Here is a 14522-nt window from a genome sequence, read left to right as displayed (position 1 = left end):
AATGTGAATAATTTTGAAATAAAACTCACAAGTGACAATATCCCTGAATGCCCTAAATGTAAAGATAAACAAGAATGTATTGATAATTTGAAGAACAAAATAATATTCTTCGAAAATTGTAATAAAATATTGAAAAATAGAGAAAAGAAAAATTTTAGAATGTTTGCTCAGAGACAAAAAAGGTGGACGACATCTAGAAAGAAATTTGTATCGGAAATTCTGAAATTAAAATCCCAAACAGCGAAATTTAGGGAAAAACATCAAAGATCGGAGAATTTGGAAAAACGTCTAAAGCATATTTTTACAAAGACGCAGATTAACGCATTGCTAGATAAGAAGGAAAAAATCAGGTGACCTAGTGAAGATATTTTACGTTGCATTGTCATAAGAGCTCTGTCATCTAAAAACTATGATTTTTGAAAGAAAAAATGGGAATTCCTTTACCTAGCACTAGCACATTAAAGAGATGGTTTGCTAAATTTTCATGTAGTTCAGGAATTCATGTGATGTTCTTGCTGTAATGAAGGAAAGATGCGAATATTTGAATTATGTAGAAAAAATATGCGTTCTCAGTTTAGACGAAGTGCACATAGATTCTAAACTATGCTATGACTCTAAACTGGACCAAATTCTCGGTACATTTCAAAAAGTGCAGTTTGTTTTAATGAGAGGTCTCCTTTCGCACTGGAAACAACCAATATTTTTTTTATTTTAACATTCCAATGAAGAAAGAACTTCTTTTTTCACTCATAAGACATATTCAATCATCTGGAGTAGAACTGAGAGCAATAGTGTCTGATTTAGGAGGATCTAGTACTTTGTGGAAAGAGTTACAGTTCTCAGTTTCCAAATCCGGTATTACAAACGAAAAAAATATGGGTTTTTGCAGATTTAGTTCACTGCCTCAAATTACTGAGAAACCACTTTTTAGATAAAGGATTTGTTTTAGAAGATGGAACTGTTTTAAATGTTGATATTATTAAAGAGGTTTTAAACAGAGATTCAGGAGAAATTAAATTGTGTCACAAACTAAAACCAAATTATTTAATGGTCAAAGGAAACGAGAGACAAAATGTCGCTCTAGCGAAAACATTATTTTCAAGAACTACCGCAAAACGTACACTCCACCTCACAGGAAATCAAAAAGCATCTGACTTCTTTGAGTTAATCAAAATTTTTTTTCAATATTATGAATAGTACCAAGCCATACTCTCCTTCAGATAAAATACTTAAAGCAGCATTTGGATTAAATGAGCATCATGAAAAACAACTTCAAGTTTTGGAATTAATGAAGAAAGTCATTGGTGGATTAAGAGTTCAGGGAAAATCCAACATACTGCCTTTCCAAAAAAGAATAATAATTTCAATAAATTTTCTTTTTGGCCTACACCAGGATTTGAAATCATCGTATGATGCTAAATATATTTTAACCTCTAGATTAACTCAGGATGCACTTGAAAGTCTCTTTAGTCAGATTCGAGGGCTTGGTAGGTTTAATGACCATCCATCACCTAGTTAAGTTATATGCCGCTTAAAGCAATTAATACTCGCTAATAAGCTGCCAAATTTATCTTCAAAAGTGTGCATGACTAAAGAAAGCAGAAATATTGATCCATATTTAACATCAGAAATACTTGAAAGGGCTTTGAAAACTGAGGAGGAAGATGCTTTTCCATTTAATACTATCGATGATTTGGATTTGGATTTCAGAGAGGAACCTTCTCCTATGGCTTGGGAATGAGAATTGAATTTTGCCAGACAATTTTCGACAGCCGTAAAAGAAGCATTAATATATGTTGCAAGTTATATTGCCTACTGTGTGCGAGACAAAGACCCATCATTGGGAACAATATCTGAAAATAGTGCTGATGAACCAATCTTTAATTCAGAATGGATTAAATTATTGTCCTTAGGAGGTTTGACTACACCTTCTCCTTCATGGATGAATACAGTTTATGAGTTCGAAAATATATTTTGTGTAGTTCGTGGTGCAACTTACTATAAATCGAAGCATGTAATTGGCTTTTAATTAACAAACTGGAGAAACATTATCCTGAAGTTAACAGTTATTTTGCAGAGTGCGAAATTTTATTAGAATACGTTTCTTAAATAGAAATGCATATGTTTTTTCCCAAAGAAAAGCAATCCAAAAAGCAAAAAAGTGGATTGCTTCGAATGTGGCAGAAAATAAATAATATTTCAACAACTTGTAGTTGCATTGCGACTGCACAAGTAAGCATATATAATATGTTTTGATTTGAAATATTTCTAGATGACATTTTAGAAATTAATAGCGTAAAGCATATTTCAAATGAAAACTAATTTTGTTAAGTTATTGTTAAAGTTATTTTTATTGTATCCTGTGTTATTATTGATTCGATTTTGTGGTAGCTTAGCATTCTAGATAAAATATATATAAAGTATAACTTTAAAGTAATTGGCATAAGAAGACCTGCCTCCTTAACCCCACTTTTGGAAAATTAAATAATTTTTTTAGGTGCTGTGAGTAAAGTTGTTTTGTTTAAATTAAGATAACAAACTTATATGTATTTATTTAAATGTAATATTGATGTAAGCCTAAGTTACAAAATTATTAAAAAAATATATGTTATTATATTAAATGGAGAGAAAAATATGCCAATATAAAATTTACAATTAGGCTGAAACTCAAACTGAGATTAGCAGAAATTTTGCCATATATAACCATACATGTTTAAATCTATGCCAACTTAAGGTTGTTTTTTGATTAATTTAAAATAGCTGTTATTATAGTTATCTTAGAAGCAGTAGTACAGTTTTCTTAGTTAACATGCAGATAAAGAAATTATTAGAAACAAACTGGCATTTAAAGAAAAAAAAAAAAATCCTTGCAAATTAAAAAAAAAAGGAACTTTATGCTAAGAGTAGCGCATTTTATCTGTTATTTTAAAACTGAGCAAGTACTATTAAATTCTTCAATGTTCAGTGTAAAATGCATATTGCAGTAAGATTGTCTCCTCCAAATTATTTCACACACAGCTCATTTTAAACGCTGGTTCTTGAAATTAAAACGTTAATTTCTATATTGTCAATTGCATCTCCGCGCTCAGTGTCATCATGGGTACGTCATCATTCCCCACTGCCTCTTTAAGGGCGAAAAGCTCTATAAGGTAGCCCTTCTCTTTTAAGTCCAATTCGAACAAATATTAACCACGCATGCGCATTGAGTTGTCAGATCCGTCATTTGAATCCAAAGGAAAACAACGGATTCCACGTATGCAAACTGCCTAAGTGGGGTTGTAGTGAATCTTTTTTTTTAAAGGCGGGTTATTACTTTGGCGTAGTTTATAATTTTTTAAGCGCAGGCGACATTCAAAAGTTTAGAAAGGAAAATGGGTTCCTTTTCTTATAAAAAGAAGGAACACATTTCCTTTTACTAAAATATATATAAAAAAGGGCATATTTTTATGTACGCAATGTTTATCGTTTTCCTGAACGGTTGGAATAGTTTAAATGACTGATTTGGGGGGGGGGCAAAATGTCCTTGTTTACAGTTTTTGTTCTTCTTAGAATACATTTGGCTTCGAAGATGTGTTTTGCGCAATCAAGACAATCCTCTTTTCTTCATTCTCCTTTGAAAATTTGTGTCCGAGAAAAGATAATAAAAATTAGAGGATTTCTGTGTAGAAAATTTAGACATGAAATAAGTTAAAAGCGATTAAATAAAATATTAATTGAATAATTAATCATATAATACTGGTTATTAACAATTCTGTATGCCTGTTTATTTTTTTTTAATGGAAATACTTGGCATTTTCAGGACACAAAAAGTACTTCAAAAATCTCTGAAATATTAGGACAAACACATTAATAAATTAAATTGAGATGAATAATGAGATGTAATTTAAAAGACAGAAATAATTTAATATAAGAGATTTAGATTTAAAAATTTGCACACACAAATGAATTATCAGATTTTATAAGGTTTTATTTCATAGATAATTTTGATTTGGAAATATGGCATTTGAACCTATAAACATGTGTGGATACTAAAAAAGTGATGAATATATAAGAATATTATAATTTTCAGTAAGTTTTCTTATTGAATAATAAATTCTGACTTGCATAAAAATTCCTCTGTTAAATAAATAAAAGAAATTAAGTAATTTCTGTAGGCAATACAGTGGAATTTTACACACGTCAGTTTGACGATTTTACTATCTATCTCCACGCCTGGTTGGCGACAACGAAAATAATTTCTGCCAGTTTGGCAATACAATTTAAATGTAATACGTCGGGATGACGTTACTATCTACCACATGCCTGGATGGCGAGAACTAAGAAAAGACTTGCCAGTTTGGCAGCACAATCAAATCACTCTACGTCAGTTTGACGTTACTACTTATTTTTCATGTGCCTGCTTGGCAACAAATTCAAAAATAAAGCTAGCAGTTCTTTCTTTCTTTCTTTCTTTTTTTTTTTTTTTTTTTTTTTTTTTTTTTTGTAAATGTCGGGATGGCTTATGCATATCAATTATCAACATAAAAATTCAATACAAATAACAGTAAAGCCTAAATAATAATTTTAAAATACTTTTTTTACCACAAATATCAATTATAATTTACTCCTTAAATTAAAATTTTTAGTATCAGTTATTTTAAACAAAAACTTAGACTTTTTAAATATAATTTTGAAATGAAATACTTAACTTCAATAAACAGTTTTTTATGAAACCAAAAGTTAATCTTATCTTCGGAGATCAGCAATATCCTGTTCTGACAATTCTTTGTTCGGACACAAGTTATAGAAACACAGAAGATAACCTTTGAATGATCAGCTTCAAAATCTGGCTTTAAAACGTCAGACTTCTAACATCCATTTCATCTTGAAATAAAAAAATCGGCAACTGGTACTAGCAAACTTGCTCTCAAAATTTCAGCAACTTTCTGGGATTAGGAGACCAGCACCGTCGAAATTGATAATTGCACTCCTAATTTCCAGTATCTCGGCAGAACCTCCAATTTTATAAGACTGTAACGTGTTTTGCAGTATTTAACAAAATAACAGATAATCAATCTTCTTAGTAAAAAATAAATTTTATTTTTAGTTTACGGAGATAGATAATTTGAATACAATCATTTAGTTATACATTTTTCATATATCTCCTAGCTGGTAAAACTTTAAGAATAACAATTTTTAACAATATCTTACCTTGCTGAGCAACGGTTACATGATGCAAATATGGCGTTGCCATTCCAATAATAAATATAGTTATTTGTTAAATAATAAAATATTACAATGTTAATATTTAATTTCAGAATTATTTAATCTTTGTGCAGCTGAATCTACTATCTGACAAGTTTTCAACTTTCGTTTCAACTCTATCGATGATTTCAAATTACTTAAATGAGTTTTCGAGTATTCAGGATTCCTTAATATCTCACCAATATTTTTCCAATTCCTATAACTCCGCTCATTTAAAAACGAACTCAATTTCTAATTACCAGAGAGTTTGTAGCAAAAATAGAACACAGAATCTGTCTGACACTGAATAAAAGAGTCAATCTTTTGACATGTATTCCCCATTATTTAAAAAAAAAAAATTGTTATAGTACTTTTCACTAAATCTTCGATTTGGAATTTGAGTGTTAAATAGAAAAAAATGACCAAATAAAGGAGATAATGGACCTTTTTCTGATTAAAAATGTTCAACTTGAGTTATTTACACGATCGTACCAGAATCCTAGGTCTAATGACAAGAGTTCCTTTGAAGTCTTCTTCCTTTCTCGTGGTAGTATCCATTGCTTCGAAACCTATTGACCTCTGTTCCTGTCTGGAGCAACTCACAATTTCATCATTAATAAATGTTGCTGTCGGCTTGATAATTCACACCAGGCATTAGTGTCTAGACCTCGACAATCGCTTAGTTCTTCACTCTGTTTGGAAATAACTGCATCTCTTAAGAAGCTACGCAACGCTCCTGAATACATTTGAAGCTGGGTTTGCTTCTTTAACCTCTTCTTTTTATATTGACTAACAGAAAGTCTTTTTCTTCCGACAGACATTCTAAAACAAAAAGTTAATTGGATAATGTTAATCGAACAATAAAACCGAATATACAGGTTATCTTCTAAAGAACGGAAAAATAACCTGAGATACCTTGGATCAAAATATAGGGATTAAAAAAAATTATACGTTTCGGATATACCACGAAGCAACCACCCAGAAAGTTATCTTATTTAAAATTTCAAAGTTAATAGCAACATATTTAGCAAAAAGTTGTACTGAAATCGGTTTAACAGTTCCCTATAAAATCGCAATTAAACGTATATACATAAAAATCCAAAGCGGTTGAAAAAAATCGTTGAGTGAGTATAAAATAGTTTAAAGGAGCAACAAACAATATTAACTTACCTGTAAAAAAAAAAAAAAAAAAAAAAAAAAAGCATTTCTTTCATCCATTACATTATAAATGTTAAACTGTATCACTACCATAATTCAAAAGGGACTGGTGGTGGTTACTGCATAAAAAGGCATTGCTTTAAATCTGACTTTCTTCTATAAGAGAGTAAAAATAGCTTGTTATATGCTGTCAGCGGCGGGTGCGCATTTCCTACTTCGCGTCGCGCGGTCGTGTATACAAATGCCCACTATCCAGAAGTTAGAAGCTTGTTTATTCTTGTCTACTGCGCATCTCAAAATGTCGGAATGGAAATGTCTCAACTGTCAATTCCTGTTGTATTTAATTTTACATTGGTCATCATTAATTAAGGAAAAATCACAAAAATGGTATTTATTCAAAAATCTACATATAGAATTTAATGAAACTGATCTACAGTATACAACACATCGTAATGTATAAAATAACATGAAGGAAACTACCAGACAATTTTTATGTTACTGAAATGATCATAAGTATAAAATGAACAATTCGGATGTGGGAGTTTGGTTAGTTATTTAGTTAGTTAGTTCACAGCACTGGATCCCAGCCCACCTAGCAGGTGAAGCCTGCCATATGACTATGAGAGTATAGGCCAATAAAAAAAAAGTAACGAAATAAATGGTTACATAACGGAATATAACAAGCTTAATACACAGTTTGTGATAGTTTGGTATAAGAAAATTACCTTCAATACGGAGTATAATCTCCTCTAAAAGTAAAAAGTAATACAGCATATACAGCGATGTGCGATGCCATCAATTAAGCGGTCTATGAGCTCTGACGTAAGATCCAAATCTTACTCTGTTCTTTGTTCTTGCAAAGCATTTGCAAGCGGGGCAAGGGTATAAAGAGGAGGACTGAGAGCAGCTACACGTATTTCTAGAGTATCTCAAGCATATTCGATAAGGTTCAGGTCCGATGACCGAGCTGGTCACTCTATGCGCTGAATTGTTTCCAGGATGAAGATAATCATCCAGGATGCGAGCCCTGTGCGGTCTAGCATTGTTGTCCTGTAACAGGAAATCATCACCTATTACCCATGCAAAAGGGCGCACATAAGCATCAAGTATGTCATCTCAGTAGGCCTGAGAATTCATGATTACACGTGGAAAGACTTGGAGGCCTGTGCATCAACCCAAAGAGATACCACCCGAAACACAGACACTGCCTCCTCCGTATGCATCTTTTTCACGAGTGTTTGATGGACGATAACGGGTTCCATGACCTCTCCAAATCAAATAAATCCTACTATAGCTTTGGAGACTAAACCTGGAGGCATCCGTAAAGAGAATAACCCTCAACTGCTCAGCCGCCCAGTGAATATGTTGAAGTCTCCACTTCAAACGTTCCCTTCTATGACGTAACGTTAGCGGCACACAAACGGCTGGTCGCCTCAAGCACAGACCTCTTTCGTGAAGCCTTCTACGCACATTTGACGTTGACACCAACCTCCCAGTGGATGCAGCATGGGAGGATCTGAGTTAAATCAGAGATGCGGTTCTGTTCCTTTGTGCGCATAACAGCAAATATCCGTCATCGGCGCTCGTCATAGCGGTTGGCCGTCCTTGGATGAACTTCTTTGATGCCGAATCTGTGGTTAGAAATTGTTGCCAAACTCTATAAACTGTAGAAGGACTCACATTTAGCCACTAGCTACTTCTGTCTGACGTTGCCCTGCCTATAGTCTCCCAATAGCTTTCCATCGGGCAAATGGTGCATGGAGGTCATTATTACAAATTAGCTATCTCACATTTATTTTCGCAGTATCACAACGGAATTTGCAGGCCTTGCTCTGAAACATGCAATTTTATGCTTCTTGCAGATGACGTATTCCAATCGCACCGCCACTAATTTGCCTTCTGCAGGTTTGCTCAACAACTATTATTTGACAACATATTCAAATTTTAAATGGATTAGCTTATTTTTGAATGAGTTATCGATATTTTTGCAATTTTCCTTAATTTTTGAAAAAGAGTTTACTATTTCTTCATTTTCTAGATTCAGGCAATAAGAATATATTTTTCGAGTTTTTGGTTGTAGTTCAGTTGGTTTTGCCGTCGCTAAATTTTGCCGCCGTATGCAGTTCCCTACTTTTCCTACTTCCTATGGTAGGCCATGGAGCTGTGTACTATAAGTCAGCTGGTAATACCTTCCTATGCTAACTACATTTAAAAATTATATTTTTGCAAGCTTCATAAGAGTTCAGAAAAAAAAAAAATGTGAGTTCCTCTCAGGAGATAAACGTTTGGATCTACCCAAAGGTTCTAGATTTTACTATCATCGTGCAACGTGGAATCCTACCGTACACCTGCATCCAGCATGCAGGTGTACGGTAGGATATAAAAATAATAATTTGACACTGCAAGAGTAAAACAATTTCCAGTATAATTTAAAATTAGCAAATTAAATTTCGAAATTCGGTTTTTGTGAAACCTGCCAAGGCAAGGACAGGAATAAGCATACAGGACACTAGGACTTCTCCGTATGGTGACAGGAGTATTGTCCTGTTAATGCTACTAATCGAGTGATGCATCCTACTGAGGTTTCCAAAACATTTCCACAGAGTTATTATTTATAAGGAAAGGTGCGTGTAAAAATTATTATTCACAAGTATCTTGGACTTGTCCGAAAGATATTTAATAAAATTGTTGATTTTTTGATGAACTTTTTTAAATATATCTTCGAAACTCGAGTTCGTTTGTAATTAGTGCAACAATGTGATGGGTTTGCGGTAAGAGACATAAGAAGAGGCAGTGCTGTAGTGTGTTTCTAGTTGCTATCTGAGAAAGAGATATTTTTTCATAGTAATAAGTGGGAAAAGGGCCGTGTGTAGATATGAATTGATTTAAACGGCGTTAATAAGACATCATTTCTCGTTATTACTTCAGTTAGTTCATGTGATGTGTTGCCTTGGGGAAGAGCACAGAGTTACAACTGTGCTAGTCGCCCTAGAGTTACAACGCCGAATGAGGACCGGTATTTGGTAGTTACTGCCAAAAGAAACAGGCGGAGCACAGCCTCAGACCTGTCTCGTCAGCTCTCTTCAGCCACTGGTACGACAATTTCAAGGCAGACCGTGTACAGACGCTTAGGGCAGATTGGTCTATATGCTCGTAGACCTGTCAGATGCGTTCCACTTACTGCAACTTACTGTCGCCTGCGGTTAGCCTGGAGTAGAGAGCATGCATTGTGGACACCGCAACAGTGGGCTTGTGTGATGTTTTCGGACGAGTCCAGTTTAGCTTGCAGTCTGATTCTCGCCGGACTTTCATATGGAGAGTTCCAGGTACCCGTTACCACCAAGAAAACATCATTGAACGACACCGTTACGGTGGTGCAGGAGTGCTCGTTTGGGGTGGAATTATTCTGGGTTCCAGAACTGACCTGCATGTTCAAATTGGAACCATGACAAGCAAAATCTATCGGGACGTCATTCTGGAACAACATGTACGTTTGTTTCGGGGCGCCATGGGCGCACAATTTGTGTTTATGGATGACAACGCCCGTCCTCACAGTGCAGACATTGTAAGCGAATGCCTTCAATCGGAGGATATCACCCGTATGGACTGGCCAGCATTCTCACCGGATCTGAATCCAGTAGAGCACGTGTGGGACATGCTTGGCCGACGAGTTGCAGCCCGTCAACCTCCTCCTACATGTCAACCGGAACTTCGGAGAGTATTGCTTTTTGAGTGGTGTAATATACCCCAAGATCAGATCGATAATTTGACACTCAGCATGCCTAGGCGTTGTACGGACTGTATTGCATCGTCTGGGAGACATACAATGTATTAAAAATCATACCAACCATGTAATATTGGTTTTTTGTAAATAAGTTTTTTTTTGTAATTTGCTCCAGGGAGAAAAAATCGCTAATTTTTTTTTAATAATATCAAGCACATAGCATCTTTTTTTGCTCTTTACCTTTTGTTTAATAAATAAGTTTTACAAATAAGTCAAATTTGTTTTGCTTCTAACTCTTCCTTTGCCTGATTTTGCATTATCCTTAATTTATAGACATGAGTGTATATAAGCTATTGGGTATACATTGATATTTATAGGGTCTTCAAAGTAGACTTTGATATTAGGAGAATATGCAGGGTACAAGGAATACGGAGAGGTTCGGAATTCGAAGTTATTCGTGTCAATGGCTGGTCCGTATAAGGAAGCTTGATTCTTGAGCTACAATTTAGTAGGCACAATGCACAACGTTAGGAGCGGTGCGGAAAATTTTTGTTATGTTGAGGAGAAAAGGTCGTTGAACGGTACGGAGAAATTGCTTCTTCTTTCGACATAGGACAGCCCAGATAGCAGATCCGTAATCAACAATTTTCTCTATTACGGTCTTGAACAGTACCTTTCGAATGCAAAGATTCAAGCCCCAATCATATTCATTCGTTCTTCTCATACAGCTGACAATTTCTAAAGTCTTAAATGTTCTCTATCCAGATGAGTTTTCCATCTATTCCTAGAAATTAACTTTATTTATGGTCTTTATTCTTTGTCGTTAATTTCGAAGCCTGGTTTTGTTTGTATGACTTGACTGAGCTTGCATGTGTAACACGAGTACGAGCCACTTTCCCTTAGAAAGATCTCCCCGAATACATTTCTGCCCTTAGGCAGATAGCCATCGTGTGCTTTGCCATAATCAAGTAATATAAACTGCCATATAAGCAAGGTTTCACGTGGCAGTGTAAGTTAAAGATTGATAATTAAGAAAATTGGATATAAAAGCGGCAGACTGAGCAACCGTATAATAAGAGTTATACGGCCTTTTTTATACCCAATTTTGAACACCATACAAATAACAGTGCTAGTGTTAAAATGTAATTTACAAATGTTTATCGTGATGGATTGAAAGTGCTGCTTTAATAAATATTTTTTCCATTACGCTTATTTTCAATATTTGATATTATAGGTCTTGCTTTTTCTTCAGTAAGATTCTCCATTGTTTCATTCAGTCATCGTAGAAACACAAAGGTTGAGTGAACCAAAGAAGAAGTCCTTGTACTAACTGAGTTGGCGAACGCTAAAACAGTTTCTTTTTTTTTTTTTTTTTCAAATTCAAAACTTTGTGCGCAATAAATAATTTGGTAAGCTTTAAATACTGTATAGATACTAAATTTTGGAACACGAAAACCTGTTAAAATATTCGGACCAGTATTTACTTAATTATTATGCAGGTACTTGGTTTTTAGAAGTAAGTCACGAATGCAATTTATGATTGTACGTTTCAGATGCTGTGCAGTTGGATTTTTTGATACAAAATATAAAATATAAAGTCGAACAGAAAATGAATTTAATTAACTGAAAAGAAGCGCAGTTCGGCTGGCGTTGGTATGGAAACGGAAAGAAAAGCTGACTCAGTCACCGTATCCTGAGGCGCTATGCACAACTTTCTGCTCAGGAGTTAATAAGCATTAAAATGGCTAGAATTTTTCTGTTAAAACCGTAATTATGAAACTAAGAATGGATTACTTTCTTGTCCCCAAGCAAGTATTAAGAACAATTAAGAACAAGCAAAAACAGAAATATCAGTGTTGAGGAATATTTCTCAAGAGAATTTATTCATAAAATTATGTGATACAACCGAAGCTTGAAGAAACTACTCAAGAAAAGAAAACTTAATTTGGAATCATGGAATATCTGAAAAGTGAAGAAACTTTGTGCATATATTTAAATTTTTATTTAAAAATGTGTTTATATGAATATAGCATTATATTTCTATGCATAGAAATTCCTTATTATTAATAAAACTTTTCTTTAATTAATAAGCTTCATATATAATTAATAATAACACATTTTTACCTACAATATTTGCTGTTTTTACATACTACGCCTTTATCCTTCCCAATCCAAAAATTCGAAAGTTTCTAAGCATGGTCATGATGTGGTAAGTAAAAACTCCAGTAAGTAAAACTACAACTGGTGGACTGAAGTCTGAATGTAGGCGCATGGCAATCAGTTAAGCACATAGCTCCAAGCATGAAACCCCGCTAAATACCTATTTAATAACAAAACTACACTGATGAAACAAAATCGTTGGATAACTTAAAAAAAATCATTACTGGTATATGAAAACTGATGGATAAAAAGGTATATTTATATAAAATTAATACAGATATGTTGCAACTGCAGAGTTCTGCAGTGAAAATTTGTAGTGGAAATATACGCGTGAAAACATCCCCCCCCCAAATCATGTTGATTGGATTACCTTACATAGAAACATTTCGATTGGTGGTGAAGGTGTACCTATACCAACAATTGAATAGCAACATGTCATGTCTTCCCATGGAATTTATTAGATTGTTTCTAAATCTCCAAGGAATTCAATTCATACTTCTAGAAATGTCTGTCTGAGCTTCATGAGGCTTTGAGGCATAGTGCAACTTGGCTCCTTAAGGCATTTATAATTGAAATAAGTCGCGGCGAGTGTAGTCACGCATATCACATATTTCCACTCTCAAGTTATTCCTCCACAAAATAGGATCGAACAATGTAAGCATTATTATTCACTCGGATAAGCTCTGAGGCTACAGACCCTAAAAGGCCTTACTTGAGGATGCTGATCGAGGGCCGGATGGAAGTTATACGTAGTAGAGAAGTGCCGCTTGGGAGCGATGCCTCTATTTCTCTCTGCAGTTAATCCAAAGCTGCGAAGTTAAGCTGCTTACTAGTATTACAAATAGCCTCTCTGCTATAGCTATTTTGCTGCTGTTCCAGAAAGCCCAGCAGTGGCTTTTATGTAGGTCGTACGGAGCTGCGGGCATATTCCTTCATATTTCTTTTGTTTTACGTTATGTTACTTTAAGTTTAATAAATGATTTATTTGATTTATAGAGTTTCATTCCCTGGATTATTTTATTTTAGGTTCATCACTGAAGAAGCAGCGACATAGTTGCGAAATGAATAGGACTGCACATTAATTTTGAATACTTTTTATAGTTTTTAATTATTCATTGCCTTTTTTGCATAATATGGGTGAAAATACTATTAAAAGGTTTGGTAGCTGTGCTAAGGCATTGTGAACTAGCCTGAATAGTGCACATAGTGAAAAATTATCTAAATATGATTTAGTGCTTAGGATTCAAAGATTTTTTTTGAAGTTTTGATAGAGTTTAAAATTTATGATTGTTAGCTGAAGACAGCGCTGAGATAGAGGAATTTCAGAAAATATATTACGCGATTAAAGTAATTTATAAAAATGTATTAGATAAAATTTCAGAAATTTCTAATCAAAAAACTGATGTAAAGCTTCCAACAGTTCTGAATTACTATACGTCACTGAGGACTAGGGTGCGTTGACTGAAGAAAAGATTAGTGGCCTATTTCCATTTCATACTGGTTTTGAAAACGAAACTTTGGGTACTCTTTTAAGTGACACAGTTTCCTTAACAAAATTTATTTGAATTCCATGCTTTTGAAAAATATTTTTTAAAATTCAAGGTAAAAAAACCGTTTACCACACTGCCTTTGAATGAAATTCCGCCTATAATTGCTTCGGAACACAAAGAAGCCTTAAGACATTTAAATATCATGAGTACAGTAAGATTTACATTTTAAAGGTGGCATATATTTATTTAAATTCCGAGAAGCCTTTGAATTCTGTGAAGACAATCTCTTACGGGTTTGAAGCCGAATTCAGCATTCTACGTGAAATTGAAATACTAAGCTTCCATTAATTGTTCCCTCTTCTAGTATATAGTGAACTTTTGATTAAGCAATATGATTTTGTATACTCACAATGCAGAACCTACACTGTTAGATCACATTTTAAAGCAAAATTATTGCATTATTGGAGCAAAGAAGCTCGATAAAAGTTTTATAGCAAAACGAGTAGATTGTTATAGATATAAAGAGAATACTTCTACTTACGTAATGAGCACCTTGACAGAATCTAGAGTACAATTAGAAAGGCTATTTTTCAACTGGGGTATCGACAATGCAGGACCAATAAATTTGAAAATTTAACAAAAGACGTAGGCAAGAACTACTGAGAGTTATATTGCATTATTCATCTGTATGGCAACTGAAGTTATTCATATCGCAGCTCTTTCAGAATTAAAACCGATTCGTTTATTGCTGCATTAAAGTGGTTTGC

Source organism: Stegodyphus dumicola, chromosome X2 (assembly GCF_044657685.1).
Source record: "Stegodyphus dumicola isolate Sdum_Otavi_A_Nest chromosome X2, ASM4465768v1".
Lineage (NCBI taxonomy): Eukaryota > Metazoa > Arthropoda > Arachnida > Araneae > Eresidae > Stegodyphus > Stegodyphus dumicola.
Note: the sequence above shows the minus strand (reverse complement) of the source record.